This window comes from Phalacrocorax carbo, chromosome 5 (genome assembly GCF_963921805.1).
Source record: "Phalacrocorax carbo chromosome 5, bPhaCar2.1, whole genome shotgun sequence".
NCBI classification, from domain to species: Eukaryota; Metazoa; Chordata; class Aves; order Suliformes; family Phalacrocoracidae; genus Phalacrocorax; species Phalacrocorax carbo.
The window spans coordinates 35,201,303-35,214,805 of NC_087517.1; positions in this window are offsets into that span (position 1 = coordinate 35,201,303).

Genomic DNA, 13,503 nt, shown 5'->3' on the forward strand with positions numbered 1-13,503 from the left:
TCCAAACAGATTTATGCTACACCCTGTTTTCTCATGAAAGTACTTAATTCCAGGTGATGAGTATATGTGGGTGTCTGCTCATGACTCTGAACTCCTGTTTTAGATGTATGTTCCAAAGATACTTTCCATACAGTCACGGTCAATGTGAAGGAAGCAGGAAAAACTGAATTGTTAAAATTTCACAGAAGGATTAAGAAAGTTATGTACAAGAAAAGAGTTTGTTTCAATGCTAATTTTAGCAGGATTCAAATCCATATTTTTAAATGTTTTACTTTTTTAAGGCTTCAAATCTTGGAATCCATGAGAGAATAACAGAGTAGAAACTACAGTGTGAACACTAAAACAATAATAAATAATCTGGAATGTTTTCCCCTAATTAAGTTAACAAGAGGCCTGCAAACATTTCTAGTACTAAACCTGTCAAATTACACCTAACAGTCACTTCTTGGTGTGATCTCACCAGTATTTCCTTGGTTTGTTACATATCACATCCCTAACGTGTGATTTTCAGCAGAAACACTGGCTGTTTGGGATCCATGCATCATGGGACCCTCATACCTAGTTGCACAGCTGCTCCCAAAAAAGAGTAACAGGGAAACAAACAACAAAGTTAAGAAGCAAACAACAAAAGTTGACAGATAATGACTGAGGTGATCTTTAAAGTGACCTGTACTGTACTTGAATATCCTTATTTATCTATATCATGATGATTTTAGTAACACTATCTACTTGAAAAAAGTTAGGTAATGCAGTTCTGATTATACCACAAGCCCCTATTAACAAAACTAATGCCCATGCCATCACAATAGCATTCACGTGCAAAAACAACAAGAACTTCACAAGCAGGACAACACTGATAAGCACTTTGGGCGAGAGATGCATGCAATGTTTAGCAAAATTGAGTCAGGACCTCTAAGCACCATCACAGCACACACAATCTGAGACACAACAGTCCAAAGCCTGGCTATAGGCTGGATGGGAAGGAATGATTGCAAGAGGGAATTTTTATTGTAATAAAGCTCATTACACATTAATCTGATACTTCTATTTTGTATAAATGATGCACAACCTCACCAGTCTGAAGCATCTGTGTGTTCATCATCATGCTTTTGTTCCTCCAGGTCAAACAAGCATATCTATTAGTGATTAAGATAAAAACACTAAAAAAGAAGGAACAATAAAGGAACCATAATTAGAAAAACCTCTCTGAAGGCAATACCAAAATAGTAAAGCAGATCCTAGAACAAGTGAAATGTTTTATTACATGCTTACTACTGTAGCCTGGCAGATAACATGACATACACTAACCTGAACATTGATGGAAGGCCAAATGGGCTTCTACAGTTTGAATCTGAACTTTGCTTCATATTGCTTGAAGTGCTTTTTCCAACCAGCACTCTCTTTAGTCTATTTTCTGTATTCAGAAAGAATATTTACAGCTCATGGAAGAAAATACTGATCTTACGTTTTAATGGATAACAGCTCCTTGGACAGTCTGAATTTCAGCGTGAGACATTACTTGCTTTCCAATATACTGGAATTAAACAAGCCTCAGAACACCCATTACTTTGGCTTAGTTTCAAGAGGTTCCCCATGTCCCACCCAGCTGGCAGACTAGGAAGCCAAGCCAATGTTTAGGCGAGTAAAGGTAGCTATGGGAACAAGATCTGGTTTTGAAACAAGCTATATCAAGCAGGTCCAGAGGAAGGCCATGAAGATGATCAGCGGGTTGGAGCATCTCCCTTATGAGGGCAGGCTGAGGGAGTTGTGGTGGTTTAACCTGGAGGAGGCTACGGGGAGACCTTATAGCAGCCTTCCAGTACCTAAAGAGGGCCTACAGGAAAGATGGGGATGGAACCTTTACCAGGGAATGTGGTGACAGGATGAGAGGTAAAGGTTTTAAACTGTAAGATGGTATATTTAGATTAGATATTAGCAAGAAGTTCTTTACTGCAAAGGTGGTGAGACACCGGAACAGGTTGCCCAGAGGAGTTGTGGATGCCCCTTCCCTGGAAGTGTTCAAGGTCAGGTTGGTTGTGGATCTAGTGGAAGGTCTCACTGCCCATGGCAGTGGGGTTGGAACTAGATGATCTTTAAGGTCCCTTCCAACCCAAACCGTTTTGTGATTCTATATCCTACCAATATTATCTTTCTGTAACATGAGGTAGAGATCAGTCTTATGTACTTTCTCAATAGGATCTTTTTGAATGGCAATGCAATCCTTTTACTTTTCATTTTGGTAGTTTCATCAGGATATCTCCTTATAGCCTCCTTCTTGCTAATTACTCACTACCTAGCACAACATTAGCTTTTGGTAAAGAAACGCACATGGAAAACACAGTCTTTACCTTGGTGAACTCAGGCAATATAACCACATTGCTTGAAAACAAAAGCATTCATGCAACTCAAATGTGGCCACCTCTGAGGCACCACACAACTCCCACATCAGCGCACAACCTCCTTTCATTTCAGAACCTCATTAAATCTATCAACACTTGTATCTCTTCAGAGTGATGAAACAGAAAAGGTTTTTAGACAGTGGTAGGTTTGCTGTCCCCTAGCTATAATCTGCTGAATTTGGGAATTCCCTTCACAGTTGTTTCCCCTCTTAATCCTAATGGAAATGGCACAAAGACTATAGATTCCTGCATTTATTCAGAATTTGAATCCTCTGTTTGAGAAAAAAAATATGCAGTTCACAAAGCAATATAAAGATACTTGTTCTCACCAGAACTGCAAAATAATAAATCTTCAAATAAGCAAAAAAAAAAAGTATTTTCAAAAAAACCGACTTCAATTAAAGTGTGGTTTGGTCAGTTTTCTTTTGAAGATGCCTAACATATGGTATGATTTACACAATGCTGGTAGTGAGTTCAAGACAAGATTAAAATCTAGCTATAGAAGTATGCAAAATTTAACTCAACGCATCAAGATCACTCTTCTCATTAGCTGATGAGTATGGCCATTTAAGTTTGCATAGATAGCTAATTCCTATTGCTAAATATTCTCTTAATATTAAGAAATGTATTTTTATATTTTCATATGTATGGCTTGTAGTCATAGCTGATGACATTGGAGCCGCCAAGGGGTGGATATCACTTGCTTCCTCAGACAGGGCAGTCCTCTCCTCCCAGATGTGCACTTACACACCTGGCTCCAACAATCTTAAGAACAATAAAGAAGTTTGTGTACAAGGGAATGGCACTTTACAAGATGTAATCTTCAAACCATACAGCATACAGACTCCGGCTGTACCTTCTTCCCTCAAGAGTTTTTGCAGGCCCCTTCTGAGGTGCCCCTGGGGCTCAGCCCCCCACGGCTGTGCCAGTCATCAAGCCACTGCACAGCTATCTCTCCCAGCAAAGGGAGACATGACAAGCAGGTTGGGCAAAACCCCTCGGCTGTCCATTTTCTTTCTAAGGCTTCAAGGAAAGAAGTTACAAATTGGGCCATATACTACAAAACATTACAACCTCCAATAATATCACACCTTTTGGCATCACTCAGTGCCCTGCACCTCCCAGTGCTGTGGCCTCTCTGTGCCTTCAAATACAGTGTTATGTTACTTCCTTCCCAGTAAAAGCACTTTTAAAAACAACAACATATGGCTTGTAAAACAAAGTTGAAAAAAAAACCTAAACCACAAGAGACATTAACATCAGTTTAACTGAGAACCTCTTGCTCAGTTCTCAGGAGTTCAGAGAACTCAGCGGTTTCTTTTTTAACAAAAGATAGTGTTGTAGGTTATCTGCACCGCTGTACCTATTGGAGCAGCACTTCTCAGTCTCTGGGTCACAAGTAGGTCACAAACCTTCATGCAGCAGTCTGCAAAACAACACCACACAAAGTAAGATTTTTGTGAAAGATATGCATACATTCCTAAGTATGGAAAGAACTAAACAAAATCAGCACTGGAAAAATGGTAATAATTCAAAAGCTTTGCCTCATTTTTTTGGCTGCAAATGATAATTACTATGGCAGCACTCCACAATGCATTTGTGAGTTATTTTTTCCCCAAAAGAAGTTAGGCAATTCTCAGATTTTTTTTTTCCAATAAGTTTAGGAGGCCATATGAATAAAAAACCTTGAAAAACGCTGGTCTAGATGGCCTCACCATCAGCATTCCCTGTCTGAAAATCTAAGAGTTGCAGATTCTCACCAGGCAGATGCTAGGGATCCTGAACTAGAGGAGAGAAGAGGAAAATTGAGATCATAGATTTCCACTCATGTTGGTTTTAAGATCAATGATACAAACTGTACAAAGAGGAACTCTCTATTCTATATTCAAAGTATTTAGAGTTGTGAGAAATACATATCATTAAATATTAGAAGTGATAAATGAGTCAAAGAACATCAGGGAAAAAAGGTGAGTTATGGCTTGTATTTTTAAAAAGTACTTTCATAGTACCTACCATTTTCATGTCTTGGCAACATTTACATTACTAGACACTTAGGACAGAAGAGAAAAAGCCCTTGCTTAATTCCTGTTAATCAGCGTGAGTCTATCACAACACTGCTTGCTGAGATGCTCCCCCAGCACACAAAGGCCCGACAAGGACACATGCAGATACACACAAGTAGTTCTTTACTGTGGCCCTTCCACCCAACTTGGCCACATGCACAGAACAGCAACAAAACAGCAGTTTGTTGTCTAACACAAGGCCGCATATCAAAGCAAACCTTAGCCTCATTTTTAATTAAAGACAAGATCCTAAATGCACTTAAAATGAAATCTGGGTGGCGTTTAGGAGCTGAGCTGAGGAATGCGATCCTCAGAATTGGTGCCCAGTCTTTTACACACCTAGAATTTGTGGGTGTCTGAGTGATGCCGTTGAAGTTGTGCCGCCCATACCCGGATTTGTTCAACAGCTTCCTGCTCACTTCAGCCCTAACCCAGTTCTGATTCAGGACTCTCTAATTTGGCAAGAGCCTCAGCATGCTCTAACCCAGAGCACAAGCTCAAACAACACACGACACGCACCAGTCTCAGGGAGGAATTCTTGCTGCAAACATCACCCTCCCCTTCAAATCCATGCACTGCTCTGCAAATAAATTCGTAAGTCAGTATTTGAGTTCTGGTGAATGCTTTAAAAACCTGGTGTCACTTCCTTACCAGGCTGAGGGAACACAGGCATACCTTCTCTTTTCCCCTCCCAACAGACTCCTGCAATCCTGAAACTGCAGGCTGTTTCAGAGTGTTACGGAGGGAGGATGAGGAGTACTTTCTCCCACAGCTGAAGCTGTGCCACTTCATCCAGACCAGGAACGAAAGCATCATTATACCCAACCACAAAAGCCCTCAAGCTTTTACTGAGAAGGCGGCTGGGCTTTGATTCCCACTGCATGTACTCCAGACATCATAACTTCTTCATATGAAGCACAAAGTCCTTGGCCCGTGATGCTGGACTGCCTGAATGACCAGGCTACAATGAATCAGCAAGCTCTTTCCTTGAGTCTCAAATCTGTTTCTCCAGGGGAAATAAGAGAACACCCACTCCCACCCTAGAGGATGCTCATAACCAGAGCAGCTTTGGGTACAGCACAAGATGTGAGCTCAAATGACCACAGGCCAACAAAAGAATTGAGCTTTGGTTTTACCTAATGTAGCCTTTTGTAGCCACAAGCTGCTTTCTTTCCTACTGGCATTTCACCATGTTAGCCAGCTCTAGAATCACTTTTTCCTTCTTGTGAAGACAAGATAACAAATTTGGAAACACACTATAAAAAGCCGCCTGGAAAATTCAGAAACAATCATGATTTTCAAAATAAATACAGGGTCATTATACTCATCCATACTGCTCCTCCTTCCCTGCTGCCATGGGAATCACACTGAGTGAGGGATATGCCACTTTGCAGCTAGCCTCCCCATCACAAGGGCCGTTACCTACAGCATGCTGAGGGGCTGAGACCCAGGAAAAAGCAGGTTTACAGAGCAAAAATAAAATCCCATCTGACTGGGATTTGTTATAGGAGGCTGGAGAGGAATAGAAGGACCCAAGCAAATACCACTTTCATACATCCTAGAAGGAAGACAACGAGTCCATAACAGGCATGAGATTGACATCCTCCTTGTCATATCCAACAATACAATTACAGTCAACTGTACAACTGCTTCAGATTTCTTGATATCTTATTACCTAACCAAGGAAAAAGCTGACATTATTTCTGAATGTGTGCTTTGTTATACAGATAATAAAAAAAGATTTTTCAGACAGTTACATAAATCAAGAGGTTCTTTTGGTACCTTCAGAGTTAAAACCTGTAACTTTAATATAGAATATTTCAAGTATTATCAAGCAGAGATAATCAGACTTTGGTTTAATTGCTCCCTCTGTGAAAAGACTTTATTAAATTAATTAACCAAGTTATCTTCTCAGAGCACGATCCATTACTAATTCTAAAATTATTGATCTTTTCATTTGGAAGTCATTGTTCAGCATCAAACTGTTTTTTGCAATTAGCATATACTAGCAAGCTTAAAACTCAAGGACTCCTCTAAGGACCTAAGAGACTGCAAAATGAAAATATTCCTAAGTATGCTCAGAAATTACCATTATGCATAGTCATCTTGATCCCAGGCAAGGAAGGCAGTAAGAACTTAAGTAACTATTGACAGCACAAATCCCAAGTGAGCGTACTATGAAAAATTTTTCTTTTCTCTCATCCAGCCAACATTGGCTTACATACTAATCAAGTTGCATCACCAAGGGTCTCCATTTTGCCCTCCAAGCTCTACCTCACGTGAACATATACACAAAACCACAGCATTCCCCAGATCACACTGACTTCGTATTCTTTTCTCACACTCTACTTTGGAAACCACTAATCACAAAGTCTTCAGCTTCTGAGCAAACAAAAAGCAATCATTACCAATTGACAGAAAAGCTGTTGTATAAAATAAGAAAAAAAGCTTCCCGAGCACCCACAGACTACACTGAGTGGAGCCTATTAAAATAGCACTACTAGCATTCCTAACAATCTACATAACTACAAACACACAAAAAAAGGAAACCTGACTCCAAAGTAATTCAGGAAAAGTAAAACTTAAATTTGCACAATAACATTTAGGAAGCGGAAGGGTTAAAGCAATCGTATAAATATCAGCGATGAAAATCCTGAAAAAGTAGTTACTGGAGGAGGGATACAAGGCAAAGTAGATTTGTGATGATATTCCACATATGCAGTTCTTAATTATCAGAAGAGAATCTCATTTATACTAGAAGGTAATTAATACAAGGCCCCCAGAGTTACTCTCCTTCTCCTTACTCTTCTAAACCATTTTCTTTGCCCTCACTTCTTTCCATGCCTCCTCCATTTCCCCACATGTGCCCTTTCCATAAACAATGACAGATTGCCATTCAGGTGGAATTGAGACCTTTCAGATAATTTCTTCCTCCCTTAATTTTGTCAGTGCATAAGTTTTCATGGTGACTGTAGGACCCCACATGGCATTGGCCTTAACTTCTACAAGTGAGATGCACAGGCTTCCTTCTCCTTAAAGGAGTACCTCCTTCCTAGAAAAAACGAGAATATCCAAATCTTTCCTTTTGAGAGCCAATATCTCCAAGTCTTCCCAAGACACACATTAAACCACCCAGTGTGAAATTGCAAATATGACATCAAGAGGTAAAATGATAAATAAGGCATGCATCAAAGCAACATACCTATTGTTCACAGATAACAATAAAAGAAGAGAATTCTTGATGTCCCAACTTGACAGAAGAACTTGACAGAAGAACTTCTCTCTTTGATCTTACAGTGAACCGGTGTAGAAGATCCTCTCCCCAGCGACAGGGATGGGCATGGAGCCTCCATTAGGGCTCAAGAGGTCTGAGCGCAGGCACAAGCCACAGAAAAAAGCCTCACAAGGGAAGTTCTCTACCTACAGGGCACTAGTTTGGATGCGTTCCTGTATTGCTGAGTGGTCGCTCTACCTGCACCTGCCAAAAAAACAAAGCTAGAAACTGCAGTACCCAAAGGCCATACTGCCACGAAAGCAGAGACCTGAGCCCAAGTCAGTGGGAGAAAACTTCATTTTCTATAATTCCTGATTTCTCATTATTCTCTGCATGTCAAGTTGATCAGTTGTTTCTAGCTAATATCATCTTGAATTTGGGTGAGATATGTATCTTTGCTTCATATCGATTTATACATCTGCACAGATGGTTCATTCATTACTGGAAGGGGGAAAACAGCAAGTTTTTCAGTAACTGAACACAATGAAACACCCAAAACCCCCCATATTTTCTAAGTGTAACAACCATTCTTTTAGCTATACACAAACACAGAGCTAAGAGTTCTTTCCAGTATTCATAACCAGCTTGTTACAACGTGTAAGTTGAGGACAACATTGCTGTTCCTGTCTTTTTCTCCAAACAGAGGACAGTAAGGAATGTGACCTGCACGCACAACTGCTGATTTATGCTGTGCTGACTAGGAGGAACTACACTGTCAGAAAGACAATTTCTCATGATTACCATGTTTACTAGTCTCACTGAGACCAGAAGTCTATGTGCTGAATGTAAGAAGAAAAGCTATGAACGGTTCAGACACAAGGCATAATGCATGTAGAACATGTACAAGGTAAATCTCTCCTTTATGTAAAAGATAGATGACACATAGTCTAATTAAAGGTTAGTCAAGGAGTATAATGACTAGAGGCCAAACATAAGAGATTATAATCTTGATTACATGTTGGTCAGACAGATCAAAGTAATAAATTGGCTCAGTGTTCCTAGAAACAACTTTGTGAACTTTTGATGAGAAGATTACCATGTCCTGAATTCCTTCTCCATCACTTAAGACTTTTTCTTCCCTTTAAATAGCCCGCACAATTTAGACACTTGCTTCTTATTCTCCTGCTTTGACCAGTGCTGAAACACTGGTGAAGCAGAATGAAATGTTACACTGTGAAGATTTAACCTTGACCTGCTGAACCCAACAGTGGCTTGAACCTTTCCTGGCCTGTACCTATCTGTACTCTCCAGGGCTGCAGCCTGCACCCTCACCGTACTACTGTGACTCAGCGCAGCTGAAGAAACTCCTTCCTCTCCATGGGCTGCCCTAGGCTCTTTACTTCCTTGCCCCCCACTTCACAAGCATCGTTTCAGCATGTCCTGCCTTGCCAGTGTGCCTCACTGAATTCTTCCACTGAGTGTGAGCCACAACTCTTTGCCCCTGAGCTTCTCCTTTCAGCCCACGCAGCTGCCTCCTTCACACCCTCCTCGTATGTTGTTAGTTCAGCAGTAATTATTGCATGCCTTGAGCCATCTCCTCCAGGATCCTGCCCACGTAGCTCTCCTCCAGAGCTTTCTTGAACCGACCTAGACCATCTCTTTCTTCTCATCTCAGTCCTGCTCTACAGCAGTTTCCCTCACATGTCCAAGCATCATCACATCCTTCACCTAACACACCTCACTGGCCCTTCTTCCACCAGCCTCAGAAGGGAACCTCTTAGCCCTCAGCTCTCTGACAGCATGCTCTGCTGCTCTACACCCTCATCTCTCCCACCTGTGCTCCTCAAACAGCCCTCCCCACTCAGGCTGCCTTATCTTCCCATGCACACCTCAGGCCTTTTCATGCTCGACCATACCTCAACCCTTTTCACCATCCAACTCTAACAGCCTACAAGCCTCTTTATTCCCCTCCTCCAAATAAAGCACCCTTCCCTTCCACAATCTTCAGTGAGCTTCAGTAAAGCCCCAGGGTTCCCCCTGACTCTCCATCACAAGTGACTCCATTCATTTTCCTGCACCCCTTGCTATGAGGATCACACCCCTGTTCTCCTGCCTCCACAGCTATGGTTCATATCCAGCATCCTGCACCCCCAACAGCTGGTTTCACAGCTGCCCTCCATCCCAGCAACTGACCTGCCTTCACTGCCATACCTGCCAGAAAGTGGGGGGAGGAAGTAGGGAAGAGGGGAATAGGAACCATCTTCCCAGAAAGCTGATCTCTGAACCTCAGATGAGGAATGACCTCTGACTATCCTAGGTTCTGAGAACAACACCTAACTGAACTTTTTTCTCACAGCCTCTTGAAGCAAGCCTGAACAGATATTTGCATGAGTTAATAGGAAGTGTAGTATCCCGTTAATAGTAACTGCTCTACCATATAGCTTCTTTTCTAGGTTAAGTGGAGAAACAACAAGCCAAAAGGGTATTGGAGACCCGTTACTGTCTTATTTTATTGGGATGTTACGAACTCCCTGTCTTCTTATCATTATGGATAGCAGTTACGTAAGGATGCTCAGAGAACAAGTACTTAATCTGAAAAGAAAAATAAATAGTTACCAATATTTATTTAAAGGCTAAAGAAAAAAGTACAGTGCAATAGTTCCCCCTACTGACAGCACGAAATAAAGTTATTAATCGTTGTTATTTCCTGGGTGGTCCTCAGATTACTAATTCAATGTCCCAGTGTGGTACCTACACAAGCTTACCAGTACACAGTAAAACACATGAAAATCAGCTACCTTAGAAAATTATAAAGATTCACCAAATGGTAGAGAACAAAATTTGACAAAACTCCAGCTGATCCCTAAGACTATCACGTATACAAAATAGCAGTATGCAGTCCTATGAAAAGATTATAAAATGTGTGTGTGTATGTATTCTGAATGAAATGCCAGGATATTCATCAGCAAAACCAGAAATGTAAGTAAAGTGCAGCTATATAGCTTCCTATGCTTGCTGAAATCTAAAAGGGCAGATGGCAGGCCTGAGCAGAGACTTGCCAAATTCTGCCTGTATTTGGGGACTGACCTCTTTGGACAACAAGCAAGTCTGACATTCAGTCTTGTCCCCAGTTCCCAAGAAAAGGCAGTGAAAATGTTTTCATTCTGCTCTAGCGTCAGCTCTTTTAAGCCAGTGGCAGCTGAGTTAAGTCGGAATCAAGAACAGCTGCTTACAGAACTCAAAATGCAGTTTGGGACTAGATGTGTGTCTGGCCATGAACAGCAATGGAAGCATTCTTCCAGCCTTGTATGCCTAGCTTTCATTTCTGAGTTGTAAAGCTGACATGATTTTGCACTCTGGTCATTTAGCAAAAAAATAAGAGGCTGAAGAAAGTCCTCTAGTACATTATAACCTCATCTCACTTGAAAAAGGTAATGAACAAATATGCAATGATACAACATAAAAGAATAACAGGAACATGCACTGGACCACACAATTACATAAATCAGGATTTTGCAGACTTCTGTCGTGATCCTGGCTCTCTATATACAAATGCACCTGAAAAAATCCTAAATGCTATTAAAAATAATGCCAAATCTCATTTCAAGCACATTTACAGTGAATACAATACCTACCTAGCCAATCCTCAGGCACAGGTCAGCTGCTGCTAAGTGTATATAATCTTCTAGAAAAGTTGCCTACGTATCAAAGCTTCTCACCTCACTGTTCCCTCTGCTCTGTTTGGAAAAACGTAATTACACATCAATAGGGACACACACTTTCCCCTTAACTGCATCTCCAGCACCTGGCTTTGTCGCTTGAACAATGTTTCGTGTTCCTCCCAGCGCACAGAATGTGTTAATACCACTTGGTCAGCTCCCCGGCAGGTTCTGTGAGCATGCCTCTTCCTCTAGGTTTGCACAGCCTCGCACAGAAAAGCCTTGCTCATGACTGGGGTTTCTGGTAAGACAAAATACGACAGCTAAAACAATAGTTGCTCAAAATGATCCTCCCTAGGGCAGACTGCAGCTGCTTCGCATCACACCAGAGCCACGATCCTACCATTCAGGTTCTGTGCCAAGGTAAGATGGATTTGAAAAGGTCAGAATTTAGCATCTTCCACTTACTTTGGTTTTAGCAGTATTACACCTGCTATCTAGAAAACCTCTTTCTGATAATGTACTTCTCTAGGAAAAAAATACTTAGAGCTTGTCTCTGTTGCCATAACCCTCGCTGTAAGAATATTAAAAATAGGTACAACATTAGATCGTTACCTCCTCAGGACAGGGACCAAATCTTTTATCATGGAGAGAAGCTCCCGTGTCCCAGGTACTACCCAAAATGAGGAATGTTGTAGGAAGCTACAGCCCATGTAATTTCCATGTTCTACCACCAAAATCCTCAAAGAGCTCCCCTTTGCCTTTTAATCGGTGTTTGTGGCGCAGAGGTGGGATGGCAAGTGCATGCGTGGGGTGGCCAGTGGCCCCATGGTGGCCCCATGCATCTCACCATAGCAGCAGAAGCCTGGTACCCGAGGGGAAGGCCCTGTGTATTATCATAAAATCAAAGAATGGTTTGGGTTGGAAGGGACCTTTAAAGGTCATCTAGTCCAACCCCCCTGCAGTGAGCAGGGACATCCTCAGCTACATGAGGTTGCTCAGAGCCCAGTCCAACCTGGCCTTGGATGTTTCTAGGGATGGGGCGTCCACCACCTCTCTGGGGAACCAGTTCCAGCGTTTCACCACCCTCATAGTAAAAAATTTTTTCTTTGCATCCCATCTAAATCTACTCTTCTTTCGTTTAAAACCATTACCCCTGATCCTATCACCCTCTAAGTACTGGAAAGCTGCAATAAGGTCTCCCCGCAGCCTTTTCCTCTCCAGGATGAACCACCCCAACTGTCTCAGCCTGTCCTCACAGGAGAGTTGCTCCAGCCCCAGGATCATTTTTGTGGCCCTCCTCTGGACCTGCTCCAACAGGTCCATGCTTTTCCTGTGCGGAGGGCTCCAGCGCTGGACGCTGCACTCCAGGTGGGGTCTCACCAGAGCAGAGTAGAGGGGCAGAACCACCTCCCTTGACCTGCTGGCCATGCTGCTTTTGATGCAGCCCAGGATATGGTCATCCTTCCGGGCTGCAAGTGCACGTTGCTGGCTCACGTCCAGCTTTTCATCCACCAGCACAGCCAAGTTTTTCTCCACAGGGCTGCTCTGAATCCCTCCACCCCCCAAGCCCATATTGGTATTGGGGGTTGCCCTGACCCAGATACAGGACCTTGCATTAGGCCTTGTTGAACCTCAGGAGGTTCTCACAGGCCCACCTCTCCAGCTGGTCCAGGTCTCTCTGGATGACATCCCATCCTTCTGGTGTGTCATCTGCAATTAGAAATCACAGACAGAATTAGAGAGATTTTAATGTTCGTTAAGCCTCCTGAAGACCCTTCTTCTTCTGAGCTTTTCTTAGACAATTACCATGGCTTTTTTCCCTTCGATACCTGCCCCGCGCGTTTCACACCACAGCCGTGCTGAGGCACCGGGGCGGGGCTCGGGGGTGTCGGGCATCCGTTTGCGGGGCTCCAAGGGCTCGGCGCAAACCCGGCGGCCCGGTACAGAGCCGGCAGAGCCCCGGTACCGGCGCAGGCCCGCGGGCCGGGCTGACGCACAGGAAGGCCGCCGCCGGCAGGCCCGGGGGCGGGCGCGGCATAAAGCGCGGTGCGGCGGCGGGAGGCAGCCAGGCAGGGAGGCAGCCGCCGCCGGCAGCAGCGCTGGGCGCAGGCAAGTGGGGCGCCCCGGGGCCGGGTGGGGTGGGCGGGTGGCCGGGGCGGGCCGGG